This window comes from Oncorhynchus tshawytscha, linkage group LG11, assembly GCF_018296145.1.
Source record: "Oncorhynchus tshawytscha isolate Ot180627B linkage group LG11, Otsh_v2.0, whole genome shotgun sequence".
Taxonomy (NCBI): domain Eukaryota; kingdom Metazoa; phylum Chordata; class Actinopteri; order Salmoniformes; family Salmonidae; genus Oncorhynchus; species Oncorhynchus tshawytscha.
The window spans coordinates 385,001-399,278 of NC_056439.1; positions in this window are offsets into that span (position 1 = coordinate 385,001).

The window sequence follows — 14,278 nt, forward strand, 5'->3', positions numbered from 1 at the left end:
ATATACAGGGAGTACCAGTACCAGATCAATGTGGAGCTATATACAGGGAGTACCAGATCACTGTGGAGCTATATACAGGGAGTACCAGTACCAGATCACTGTGGAGCTATATACAGGAAGTACCAGTACCAGATCACTGTGGAGCTATATACAGGGAGTACCAGTACCAGATCACTGTGGAGCTATATACAGGTACCAGGGAGTACCAGTACCAGATCAATGTGGAGCTATATACAGGGAGTAACAGTACCAGATCACTGTGGAGCTATATACAGGGAGTACCAGTACCAGATCACTGTGGAGCTATATACAGGAAGTACCAGTACCAGATCACTGTGGAGCTATATACAGGGAGTACCAGTACCAGATCACTGTGGAGCTATATACAGGGAGTACCAGTACCAGATCAATGTGGAGCTATATACAGGGAGTACCAGTACCAGATCACTGTGGAGCTATATACAGGAAGTACCAGTACCAGATCAATGTGGAGCTATATACAGGGAGTACCAGTACCAGATCAATGTGGAGCTATATACAGGGAGTACCAGATCACTGTGGAGCTATATACAGGGAGTACCAGTACCAGATCACTGTGGAGCTATATACAGGAAGTACCAGTACCAGATCACTGTGGAGCTATATACAGGGAGTACCAGACCAGTACCAGATCAATTTGCAGAGGTACCAGGTACTTGAGGTAGATATGTATATGAAGGCAGGATAAAGTAACTAGGCATCAGGATATATAATAATAAGAGTAAAATAAAGAACAGTAGCAGAGTAGCAGCAGCTAACGATGAGTGTAAAAGTGTGTGTGTGTGTGTGTGTGTGTGTGTGTGTGTGTGTGTGTGATGAAGGGGGGGTGATGAAGGGGTATAAAAACAAACAACTCTCTCAATTCAATTACATTTCAATTCAATTTAAGGGCTTTATTGGCATGGGAAACATGTGTATACATTGCCAAAGCAAGTGAAGTAGATAATAAACAAAAGTGAAATAAACAATAAAAATGAACAGTAAACATTACACTCACAGAGGTTACAAAAGAATGAAGACATTTCAGATGTCATATTATGTTTATATACCGTGTTGTAATGATGAGCAATTAGGTAGTCTCTCTCTCTCTCCTTCCTTCCTTTCTCAATTTCCTTCCCTTCACCCTCTTTCTCTCCTATCTCTTTCTCTTTTACCCCCTCCCTCTCTCCATCCTCCATCTACTCTATACTGTGAAGGTTAGAGCTAGTTATTTGGTCACCAAGGTCTTGGCAATATCTCAAATCAATGTTCATTCATATGATCTGGGAGAAGGCCTATGGGAAATTCCACGATACCAGAATCACTCAAGAGTTTTCACTTCAAAATGTATGCCAAACAAAAACCATTGACTTCTAAGTTTGACAAGCAATACAACTCTGCACAAGGACTAAGTTGAATAATTTAGACAGACATTTTCACAAGAACACATTCACTGGAAGAACTGTGCAGATGCAATGTTTGGTAACAGAATGACGGTAGACTCTCGCTCAGTTTTAATCTGTTACCAAACTATCTGTCCTTGTGCATAGAATTGTATGGTGGCTGAAACATTGAAATCAATGGGGGGCTTGTATACATTTTAAAGTGAAAAATCGGACTCTCCGTGTAATTCCGTTACCATGGAAATTCCCCTGTACATGAGGAAGGAATGTTCTGAACCAAAGCACAGTAAAGGTGCAGCCTTGGCCTGCCACATAGTATACAGTCAATATAAATGCAGGCAACACCACCCACATACAATAATGTACAATGTACTTTTTTCCACTAATTGGTCTTTTGACGAATCACATCAGATCTTTTCACATCAGATCTTTTTCAGAGTGGATCTGATTGGTCAAAAGACCAATAAGTGAATTGGGCTATGTGAATAATAAGTGAATGCAGCCAATGTGATTTAAGTCTTAACCTCTTGATGCTACCCATCCCGGATCCGGGATCGTGACTACGGCTCAAGCTCATTAGCATAACGCAAAATGCGAAAAAATATTCTTAGACATATTTAACCTCCACACCTACACAAGTCCAATGGCTCAAATGAAAGATAAACACCTTGTTCATCTACCCAGCAAGTCAGATTTCTAAAATGTTTTACGGCGTAAAACATAGCACACATTTATATTAGACCACCACCGAAACAAAAGGCAAGCGGCGGCCATTTTGTCCCAGAAAATATAAAATTTAAAAGTAGGATTAAAAAATAAATAATTCACTAACCTTTTGAAAATCTTCATCAGATGACAGTAATATTACATGTTACACAGTACATTTTTTTTTCAATAATATGCCATTAATATCCATAAATCTCTGTTTACAATGACGACATTTCAAAAAATGCTACTCAAAATGTCCGGAGAAATTATGATAGCTAAACAGATAACGTCAGATAACAAGCAATAAACATGACTAAATATACATGTTCTACATATAGTTACAAAGATACACTTCTTCTTAATACAACCGCTGTGTTACATTTATTTTTAACGTTACAGAATTCGTTCACTAGTCTATGCTATGAGTCGGCGCTCAGATATTAGCAGTGTCTCCTCTACATTTGGAGTCCACAGAAACCCAAAATAACCACATAAATATTCCCTTACCTTTGATGTTCTTCGATCAGAAGACGTAGAAGGAGTCATACTTACCCAATACATCGTTTGGTTTCAAGTTGTGCAAATCTTTGTATTAGCATATGCTAACAGCTTCAGCTGAAATGCACCCAAAATAACTTCTGCTCCTTCTGGTCCCACACTCTTGCGCATCAAAACTTCAAAATTACATATTATATGACAACTAAACTGGTCAAACTAAGTGCAGAATCGAGCAAAATGATGTTTTTATCATGTAAAACAATGATAATCGCAAACAAAGAACCGGCTTCAACTGGTGTCTATTGGAAAAGAACGTTCCCCAAATCGGCTCAGTTTAAATGCATGTATTTGAAACTATCATTTCGCCCGCCAAAGGATGAGGGAGGCTGAAATTCAAACAATGAACGTGCCAATTTTAAAGCAGACATCGCGCTGAACAAATACATACTGTTCCCAGATCGGTAGCTGCCTGGGAAGGGTGGGGGCAATGACGTCAAAGTTGACCCAACTTTCTCTTGACAAGAGAGTTTGGGAGAAAGGCTGCCCTGAGAGTTCTGCTTTACATACAGACATAATTTAAACGGTTTTAGAAACTTTAGAGTGTTTTCTATTCAATAATTATTATTATATGCATATATTAGCAATTTTGGAAAAAATATTTTCAGTTTACTATGGGCAGCCAAGGGGGCAGTATTCAGCCATAAGCTCAAGAGGTTAAGCCACGTGTCAATATAAGGTTAAATCATGCAGCGAAATAAAGAAAAGAAACGCAATAAAAACATTGTCGAGTGACTCATTCCAACCAATATCTACGTTGTATCTCAGGAAGGTAGATAGCTTAATCATTGCTAGAGAAAGACAGTGGGGAAGGTGAGATTTCACAAAGCCTAGTTGTGGCGCTCTGTCTAGCTGGTGTTGGGGTGGCAGAGAGGGGGAAATGAAGATGAATTGGCCATGGCTCTAAAAAGGAGGAGAGGAGGAGAGGAGCAACAGGACAGATGAATCCACTCTGCACCGGCTGGCATCCTCTCCTCCGTTGTATTCCATCCTCCTCTTCTTGCCTCTCTCTTTCACCTTCCACTCTTCTTAAACCTCACCTGAGATGAATGTTCTCTTTTTCTGGATGAATGAGTTGTGGGTGGTTATTGTGGCAGACGTACCACTAACAAATACAACCCCCCCCACCCCCCACCCCCAACGCACATACAAACACGTCCGTAGAAGTAGAACAGACTTTGGGCCGCTGGTGTTGATACATTAACATTCTACAACGTTTCTTTTAAGGCGACATCGGTTGTCTTATTAGAGGTGGCTGGGAAAAATCAATAGGGAGCAAGGGATGGAGAGAGCGAGCCTCACACAAAAGAGAGGAGAGGAGAAAGAGAGAGGGAGGATAAACATGCCCTTTTTAGCTATTCGGGGCCCAAAGGCAGGCGAGTGGATCTCCACATTTACCCATTCCGATAGTATAGCACTCGAGGGCCCTAATGCACTCGTTCACATTATTAACAGAGAGAGGCGAGGGAAGGAGCCGATAGCCTGATTCACACTGGAATCTCTCAGAGACTATGGCTGGAACGTTCGACAGCTCCGCCAGGGATACAATGCAATGGATTAGAATGAACGGCTGCAGTAAGACTAGAGCTGAGCCTTGGCCCGGGAAATTAAAAACTCAATTAAAAAGGAAGCATTTTCCGCTTTAGTGGAAAATATACATTCTTCAAATGTTATTTGTCGTCTGTCCCTTTCCCATCTTAAAAAAAATATGCGTCATTACTGTTTTCTGAAAGGGTTCCATTTGAATTGAAGGTTGTGCAAATGTCGTTGCATACACATCATTTCATTCCCCCTACAGGGACATTAAGATCAGTGTATATTGAATTCTTAAAAGATCAGAAATGTTGGTGCTTTTCTCTCAATAACAGCAATGTATTTCTGTTTGAACAGAAAACTTTAGCTAGTCAAACTATTCATACTACATGTTAATAGAATCTCCCTCCATTTCCAAACTCTGTGTTGGTAATGTTTCATGTTCCTGACAGATCAAGTAAAGCATGATAGTTATATTAAAGTTGATTTTGAAAGATGACTGCTTTTGTATTGCAAATGAACTAGATATTGAGGATATAAGCTGGGATGGGTGCTATTTTATTTGTAATGTGGCCTGCATCAATTTTAACGAGGCAATGTGTCTGTAAATGTTCCATCTAAAACATACTGTTAGAATAGGTCAAAGTCATTTCCAACATACCACCCCCATCATTCAAAAAGGCACTTCAATAAATCCCATGAGGACCTATTTGAGATGTATTCATAACACTACAGTATGTAAGGCTTGAGTGCCATTAAGGAATTATTAGTAATGGTATGTTATTTCAGGACAGATTTGGAAGGGGTCTCGAGTGGCGCAGCGGTCTAAGACACTGCATTTCAGTGCTAGAGGTGTCACTACACATCCTGTTTCAATAAAAGGCTGTATCACAGCCGGCCGTGATTAGGAATCCTGTAGCGCGGCGCACAATTGGCCCAGCGTTGTACGGGCTAGGGTTTGGCTGGGATAGGTCGTCATTGTAAATAAGAATTTGTTCTTAACTGGCTTGCCTAGTTAAAAAAAGTTCAAATGAAAAAATAGTCTACCCTATTTGGTGACAAAATATTTTTGTTAATTTGTTTACTCTTTTGTTTGAACATTTCTTCATTCAATAATCTACTAATTCAGATGACTAGTATATACTTCTGCCCAGAGTACATATAGAATTACTCCCCTATATATGCTTGTGTCCAGGTCCAGGGGGACCTACAGTCAATAACTTTGAAGACCCCCTGGTATCTCGGCTTCACACATGACAGGGGTTCAAAACCATAACCCTCAATCCCTTCCCTTTCACTCCTTCTTTTCTCTCCATTTTCTCCCCCTCTTTTAACTCCCTCTTTTCAGAGGACATAGAGAGGGAGACTATTGATTTCTCATCATGAGTTGTCATGTCAGAGCACATTCTCTTTCAGTTCCCTGCTATTGACAACCTGGTATGTTGGCTTTTCCCTGGCTCTGGCTGGCTCGAGAAAGAAGCCTGTACAGTTTGTGCTTCGAAAGTGGAATATTTTCATTATTTTCTTTTACCTCAGGATTTTTGGGGGTGGTGGAGACATATATGATGGCTTTGAAATCCTTCAAGCCTTCCCACACACACACCTAACTTGGATGTTGCCAGTTGAAGAGAAGAAAAAAAAAAGAAATGCCGATTGATGTCATTGGGGCTGAAGAACCCTCAAAAAAATTGGTCTGAAAAATGCTACAGAAGTCTCAGACTTCATGGACAGACATGCAGTGGATAGAGTCCTCTGAGTTCAAACGCAATATCTTTGAAGTAAAACTTGCTTCAAAGCCATGTAACTTGTTAAGGCAAGAGCATTCCTGGCAACATGTGAGGAAATGCCTCTTGACAACATAATAGTAATAATGTGATATCAATTGCCTTGTCTCTGATTATTATTAGCTCAATTCTAATTTTGCATTTTTATTTTATTTATTTTATTTATCCGTTATTTTAGCTGGTAAATTGACTGAGAACATGTTCTCATTTACAGCAAAGACCTGGGGAATAGTTACAGGGGAGAGGAGGGGGATGAATGAGCCAATTGTAAACTGGGGATTATTAGGTGACCGTGAAGGTATGAGGGCCAGATTGGGAATTTAGCCAGGACACCAGGGTTAACACCCCTATTCTTACGATAAGTGCCATGGGATCTTTAATGACCTCAGAGAGTCAGGACACCCGTTTAACGTCCCATCCAAAAGACGGCACCCATACACAGGGCAGTGTCCCCAATCACTGCCCTGGGGCATTGGGATATGTTTTTAGACCAGAGGAAAGAGTGCCTATTACTGGCCCTACAACACCACTTCCAGCAGCATCTGTTCTCCCATCCAGGGACTGACCAGGACCAACCCTGCTTAGCTTCAGAAGCAAGCCAGCAGTGGTATGCAGGGTGGTATCATGATGATATGGCTGATTCCACTTTGCTTCTTGAAAGTCCAATATCTTAAACTTGATTGCTGACATGCAAAACATTTTGGGACTGTGGACTAATGAGAAAAAAATGGTCAATTTGTTACTTTCAAGTCCACTTGCCTGACAAGCTAACAAATGGGATCCTATACTATTCTGTTGAGTTACTTCAAAATCACATTTGAATTCATTACTTCTAGGTTTTGAATACATCCAACCAATCACAGCCTCAGCATCCCTGTTACCCACAAGACACCATAAAGTGAGAACACATTAATCATCTCCAATAACTTTCTGTACTTACTGCGTCTCTCTGCAAAGCCGAGCCGTCGTTACTGGTCCTTCAGTTCCTCCACCTCTGACATGTTCTGTTTCCTGATGAAAACACATCAAGACAGAAAGCAGTGAGTGGGGGCCATCCCTCTGGGTGCACTCTGTGCTGCACTAGCTGGTAGCGTGGGAGGAGGCTAATTGCTAATTGGCTCTGGTAAATGGAGGTTGAAGATACTGCACCACTGAATTAACCTCTAGCGCCAACTAGCTAAGGGCTAGGTGTAGGATAGGGTAGGGTGGAGTGATAGTCGTGACGAAGGCTACAGGCTAAACTGTTTGGTCTCTCTGGTGGCTAATGTTTGGAATAAGAATAATCAAAGCATGTACACACTTTCTGTGTTTTCTTTCCCCTTGTTAAGGATTAGCCTCTCCGAGAGCAATAGTCTTCCTCATATTCAGAAAATAAACGGTCTCTCCATGTTCTCTGCAGATACCTGGGAGGTCTACAAGAGGAGGCCTGGCTAGCTACGTCACAGCCAGAAACAAAATGGCTGTCGACAGTCAATCTCCCAAAGAGACAACGGTAACATTAAAAGCCCAGGGTAGGAATTTTAACACAAAATGAATGTGCTAAAAACAAAGGGGTTAAACATGGGTCATATATCTCTGACACTTCATAACATACTTCCATTAGATGTATTTTTGACCATCTGTTTTGCCATTTATGAACATATTATTCAAAAGGTTTCTATGGGCTAATAGCAGTAAGGCCAAATTCAATGTTTCATCAAATAATACTTTTTTTTTTAAATGATACCTACAGGGGTCTTAAGAATCCCAATCAAATAGATGAAATATCCATGGTATGAAAATCTTAAAACCATTCCATATGTTAGCTTAGTAGAACGCCCCCCCCCCCCCCCCCCACATGCACGTACCCACCCACACAAACTCTTGTTATCCTTAAATCGCTATCTGAAGGACTGGGCAAGAGAACACCAATGATGTACACTACAACAGCAGAAATCTCCAGTATTGATAACCCCCCCCCACTGCACCCTGCCCACAGCCCCCTCCTAAAGAAGTAAGTAGGGTTTAAAGCATCCTTGTGGGAAAATTGCATTTGTTCTCTTTCCTTGTTTGTCTTTTCTTGTTCTTTGCTGTGGAAGCAAATAATCAAAGAAGACTGAAAACTAATTGTGAGGACTTGGGTGTCCTTTTGCTGTTGAAAGCAAATCTACCCAGAACTCCCCTCTTCTCCCCTCTGGCCCTCTGTCCAAGCCCCTTTGACTTAGTGGTACGCACTTTGCCTGAAACTTGACTGAGATGAGCTAGCATAATGGGAAAAGTTCAGCTTAAACTGCACTCCCTGAGTGTACATATGTAGAAATGACCTCAACTAGCCTGTACCCCTGCACACTGACTGGGTACTGGTGCCCCCTGTATATAGCCTCGTTATTCTTATTGTTTTAGTCTATTTGGTAAATATTTTCTTCTTCTTGAACTGCACTGTTGGCTAAGGGCTTGTAAGTCAGCATTTCACAGTAAAGTCTACACTTGTTGTATTCGGCGCATGTGACAAATAACGTTTGATTTGATCAATTGAAAAAAAATTAAAAAAAATAAAAGTGTACTCTTCTATCACATAATGAAATCAAATAAACTTCCCGCAACAAATGGTTTACCTCACCCTTGGCACGGCCGGGTACTTTAATGAAAGGGATGTATTTGGAGCACAGGCTTACTGCCTGACAGTGTTCATTGGGTTGTTATTCAGTGGGGGGCCATGAAGTGTCTACATTACAGTAGTGTAAAGTCAAATATTTGGCTTTTGTGGACTAGACGGACAGACGGGCAGAGTGACAGACTTCTCTGTTAATATTGCGGTGAAATTAGTTAATAGGCTTTATCTGCAGACACACACAACAAGGTACACCCACATTACTCACCATAACCTACTCTGTCACCTGGCCATGTACAGCTTGCTCACTCAGCCACAAAATAACTAATCTCACACCTGATACTGCAGCCCACAGCTCTAGACCCTGTTCCAGTCTCGTGTTAGCCTGGCTGTGACTCTGTACATGAGACAAACCACTCCAAGGAGCCAGGTGGAAACTGTAACACCTCCCGACAGGCCTCCACTATTCACAGCCCCTTGTTTTACAGAAACTGTCCCCTATCCCAGTGGTTCCCACACTGGTGTGCCTTGAGGAAATGTTCCTATTCTTTATTACATTTTACACTCACACTTTATCACACTTTACACTAACTTCTAAACACGGCCTGTGGATGTAATGCACATGGCATTTTGACTTAGGAGCACTAGTGGCGGTTAGATAAAACATTAAATGGTTACATCTGTGTCATTGTTTCAAGTCTGGTGTGCTCAGGCTGGTATTACATTTGTATCATTTGAGGGGCGGCGCATCACAAACAAAGTCATTTGTATCATTTTAATTTGTCTGTGAAAACCATTAGCAAAGTCTTCTTAGGCTTAGCCAGAGTCATTTATTTCATAAAGTATGGCTCGGGGCTTAACTATACCACAGCCTCTGGTATAGTACAGCTCTGGGCTTAACTATACCACAGCCTCTGGCACAGTATGGCTCTGGGCTTAACTATACCACAGCCTCTGGTATAGTACGGCTCTGGGCTTAACTACACCACAGCCTCTGGCACAGTATGGCTCCGGGCTTATCTATACCACAGCCTCTGGTACAGTATGGCTCTTGGCTTAGCTATACCACAGCCTCTGGTACAGTAACTATACCACAGCCTCTGGTCTGGTACTGGTACAGTATGGCTCTTGGCTTAGCAGCCTGGCTCTTGGCTTAGCTATACCACAGCCTCTGGTACAGTATGGCTCTGGGCTTATCTATACCACAGCCTCTGGTACAGTATGGCTCTTGGCTTAGCTATACCACAGCCTCTGGTACAGTATGGCTCTTGGCCTTGGTACAGTATGGCTAGCTACCACAGCCTCTGGTATAGTACGGCTCTGGGCTTAACTACACCACAGCCTCTGGCACAGTATGGCTCCGGGCTTATCTATACCACAGCCTCTGGTACAGTATGGCTCTTGGCTTAGCTATACCACAGCCTCTGGTACAGTATGGCTCTTGGCTTAGCTATACCACAGCCTCTGGTATAGTATGGCTCTGGGCTTAACTATACCACATCCTCTGGTACAGTATGGCTCTGGGCTTAACTATACCACAGCCTCTGGTACAGTATGGCTCTGGGCTTAACTATACCACATCCTCTGGTACAGTATGGCTCTTGGCTTAACTATACCACAGCCTCTGCCATAGAAACAAACAGAGCATTGTGTCCGTGGTTACACCTTTACAATGCAGAAGACTTCTCGTCTGTAGCCCAAACTATTCAAAACTAAAGACCTATTTTACCAGAGCTAGCTACATTTTCTTTCTTCGTCGCAGGACGATCTTAAAAGGCTATACACAAATTAACAATCATGAGTAAGGAACTATTAAAATCTTTCAAATAAACCCGATTTAATATATATTTTAAAAATTCACAGGAAATAGATGGTTTGCAGAATTGATCAGATGGAGGTCGTAACCAGTAAGTGTACATCCCATCAAGGTGTGCCACATTTCAAAAAGGTTGGGGATAACTGCCATATCCACTCCTCAGTAACAGCAGTTAGAGTGAGAGGAGTGACATCTCAAACAGGAAGGAAGGTAGGGGGTTTTGTATTGATATCCTAGGAACACACATACAAAGCCCTGTAAGGGGAGGGAGCGTGCAGCGTTGCTGTAAGGGCTTATGAAAGGGAGTGTGAAGTGTTGCTGTTAGGGCATTATGAAAGGGAGCGTGAAGTGTTGCTGTAAGGGTTTTGTGAGGGGAGGGAGCATGAAGTGTTGCTGTAAGGGATTTGTGAGGGGAGGGAGCATGAAGTGTTGCTGTAAGGGATTTGTGAGGGGAGGGAGCATGAAGTGTTGCTGTAAGGGATTTGTGAGGGGAGGGAGTGTGAAGTGTTGCTGTAAGGGCTTTATGAAAGGGAGCATGAAGTGTTGCTGTAAGGGATTTGTGAGGGGAGGGAGCATGAAGTGTTTCTGTAAGGGCTTTATGAAAGGGAGCATGAAGTGTTGCTGTAAGGGATTTGTGAGGGGAGGGAGCATGAAGTGTTTCTGTAAGGGCTTTATGAAAGGGAGCATGAAGTGTTGCTGTAAGGGATTTGTGAGGGGAGGGAGCGTGAAGTGTTGCTGTAAGGGCTTTATGAAAGGGAGCATGAAGTGTTGCTGTAAGGGATTTGTGAGGGGAGGGAGCATGAAGTGTTTCTGTAAGGGCTTTATGAAAGGGAGCGTGAAGCATTGCTGTAAGGGATTTGTGAGGGGAGGGAGCATGAAGTGTTGCTGTAAGGGATTTGTGAGGGGAGGGAGCATGAAGTGTTGCTGTAAGGGATTTGTGAGGGGAGGGAGCATGAAGTGTTGCTGTAAGGGCTTTTGAGGGGAGGGAGTGTGAAGCGTTGCTGTAAGGGATTTGTGAGGGGAGGGAGCATGAAGTGTTGCTGTGAGGGATTTGTGAGGGGAGGGAGAATGCAGCGTTGCTGTAAGGGCTTTGTGAGGGGAGGGAGGGTGAAGTGTTGCTGTAAGGGCTTTGTGAGGGGAGGGAGCGTGCAGCATTGTTGTAAGGGATTTGTGAGGGGAGGGAGTGTGAAGCGTTGTTGTAAGGGATTAGTGAGGGGAGGGAGTGTGAAGCGTTGCTGTAAGGGATTAGTGAGGGGAGGGAGTGTGAAGCGTTGCTGTAAGGGATTAGTGAGGGGAGGGAGTGTGAAGCGTTGCTGTGAGGGATTTGTGAGGGGAGGGAGCATGAAGTGTTGCTGTAAGGGATTTGTGAGGGGAGGGAGCATGAAGTGTTGCTGTAAGGGATTTGTGAGGGGAGGGAGCATGAAGTGTTGCTGTAAGGGATTTGTGAGGGGAGGGAGCATGAAGTGTTGCTGTAAGGGATTTGTGAGGGGAGGGAGCATGAAGTGTTGCTGTAAGGGATTTATGAAAGGGAGCGTGCAGTGTTGCTGTAAGGGATTTGTGAGGGGAGGGAGCATGAAGTGTTGCTGTAAGGGATTTGTGAGGGGAGGGAGTGTGCTGTAAGCGTTGCTGTAAGGGATTTGTGAGGGGAGGGAGCATGAAGTGTTGCTGTAAGGGATTTGTGGGGGAGGGAGCATGAAGTGTTGCTGTAAGGGATTTGTGAGGGGAGGGAGCATGAAGTGTTGCTGTAAGGGGGATTTGTGAGGGGAGGGAGCATGAAGTGTTGCTGTAAGGGATTTGTGAGGGGAGGGAGTGTGAAGCGTTGCTGTAAGGGATTAGTGAGGGGAGGGAGTGTGAAGCGTTGCTGTGAGGGATTTGTGAGGGGAGGGAGCATGAAGTGTTGCTGTAAGGGATTTGTGAGGGGAGGGAGCATGAAGTGTTGCTGTAAGGGATTTGTGAGGGGAGGGAGCATGAAGTGTTGCTGTAAGGGATTTATGAAAGGGAGCGTGCAGTGTTGCTGTGAGGGATTTGTGAGGGGAGGGAGCATGAAGTGTTGCTGTAAGGGATTTGTGAGGGGAGGGAGCATGAAGTGTTGCTGTAAGGGATTTGTAGGCAAGGAATCAACAAGGGAGATGAATTTTATTTGGAAAGGTCAGGCTTCCTGCGAGAGATGGAGAGAGTGAAGGAGGGATGGAGGGAAGGAAGGAGAGAGATAATCTGATTCATCAGTGTCACTCGTCAGCTCAGGAGGCACAGTGCTGGTGCAGCCGACCGGGGAATCAGAGTTCCCATCAGCCACACACATGGGAGGGCGACGAGACTCACCGCGGCATACTGGAGACTGAAGACCCACACATATACTGATACTAATGTACAGACACCGATACTGATGTACACACACAGATACTGATGTACACACACAGGTACTGATACTGATGTACACACTGACAGACACCGATATTGATGTACACACACAGATACTGATGTACACAGATACTGATACTGATGTACACACACAGATACTGATACTGATGTACACACACAGATACTGATACTGGTACACACACACAGATACTGATACTGGTACACACACAGATACTGATACTGGTACACACACAGATACTGATACACACACACACAGACACCGATACTGATGTACACACACAGACTGATACTGATGTACACACACAAATACTGATACTGATGTACACACACAGATACTGATGTACACACACACACTGACAGACACAGATACCGATGTACACACACACTGACAGACACAGATACCGATGTACACACACACTGACAGACACAGATACTGATGTACACACAGATACTGATACTGATGTACACACACAAATACTGATACTGATGTACACACAGATACTGATACTGATGTACACACACACACTGACAGACACAGATACTGATGTACACACACACTGACAGACACAGATACCGATGTACACACACACTGACAGACACAGATGTACACACAGATACTGATACTGATGTACACACACAAATACTGATACTGATGTACACACACAGATACTGATACTGGTACACACACACAGATACTGATACTGGTACACACACACAGATACTGATACTGGTACACACACAGATACTGATACTGGTACACACACAGATACTGATACTGGTACACACACAGACACCGATACTGATGTACACACACAGATACTGATACACACACAGACTGATACTGATGTACACACACAAATACTGATACTGATGTACACACACAGATACTGATACTGATGTACACACACACACTGACAGACACAGATACCGATGTACACACACACTGACAGACACAGATACCAATGTACACACACACTGACAGACACAGATACTGATGTACACACAGATACTGATACTGATGTACACACACAAATACTGATACTGATGTACACACACAGATACTGATACTGATGTACACACACACACTGACAGACACAGATACTGATGTACACACACACTGACAGACACAGATACTGATGTACACACACACTGACAGACACAGATACCGATGTACACACACACTGACAGACACAGATGTACACACAGATACTGATACTGATGTACACACACAAATACTGATACTGATGTACACACACAGATACTGATACTGATGTACACACACACACTGACAGACACAGATACCGATGTACACACACACTGACAGACACAGATACTGATGTACACACACAGATACAGATACTGATGTACACAGATACTGATACTGATGTACACACAGATACTGATACTGATGTACACACACAGATACTGATACTGATGTACACACACACACTGACAGACACAGATACCGATGTACACACACACTGACAGA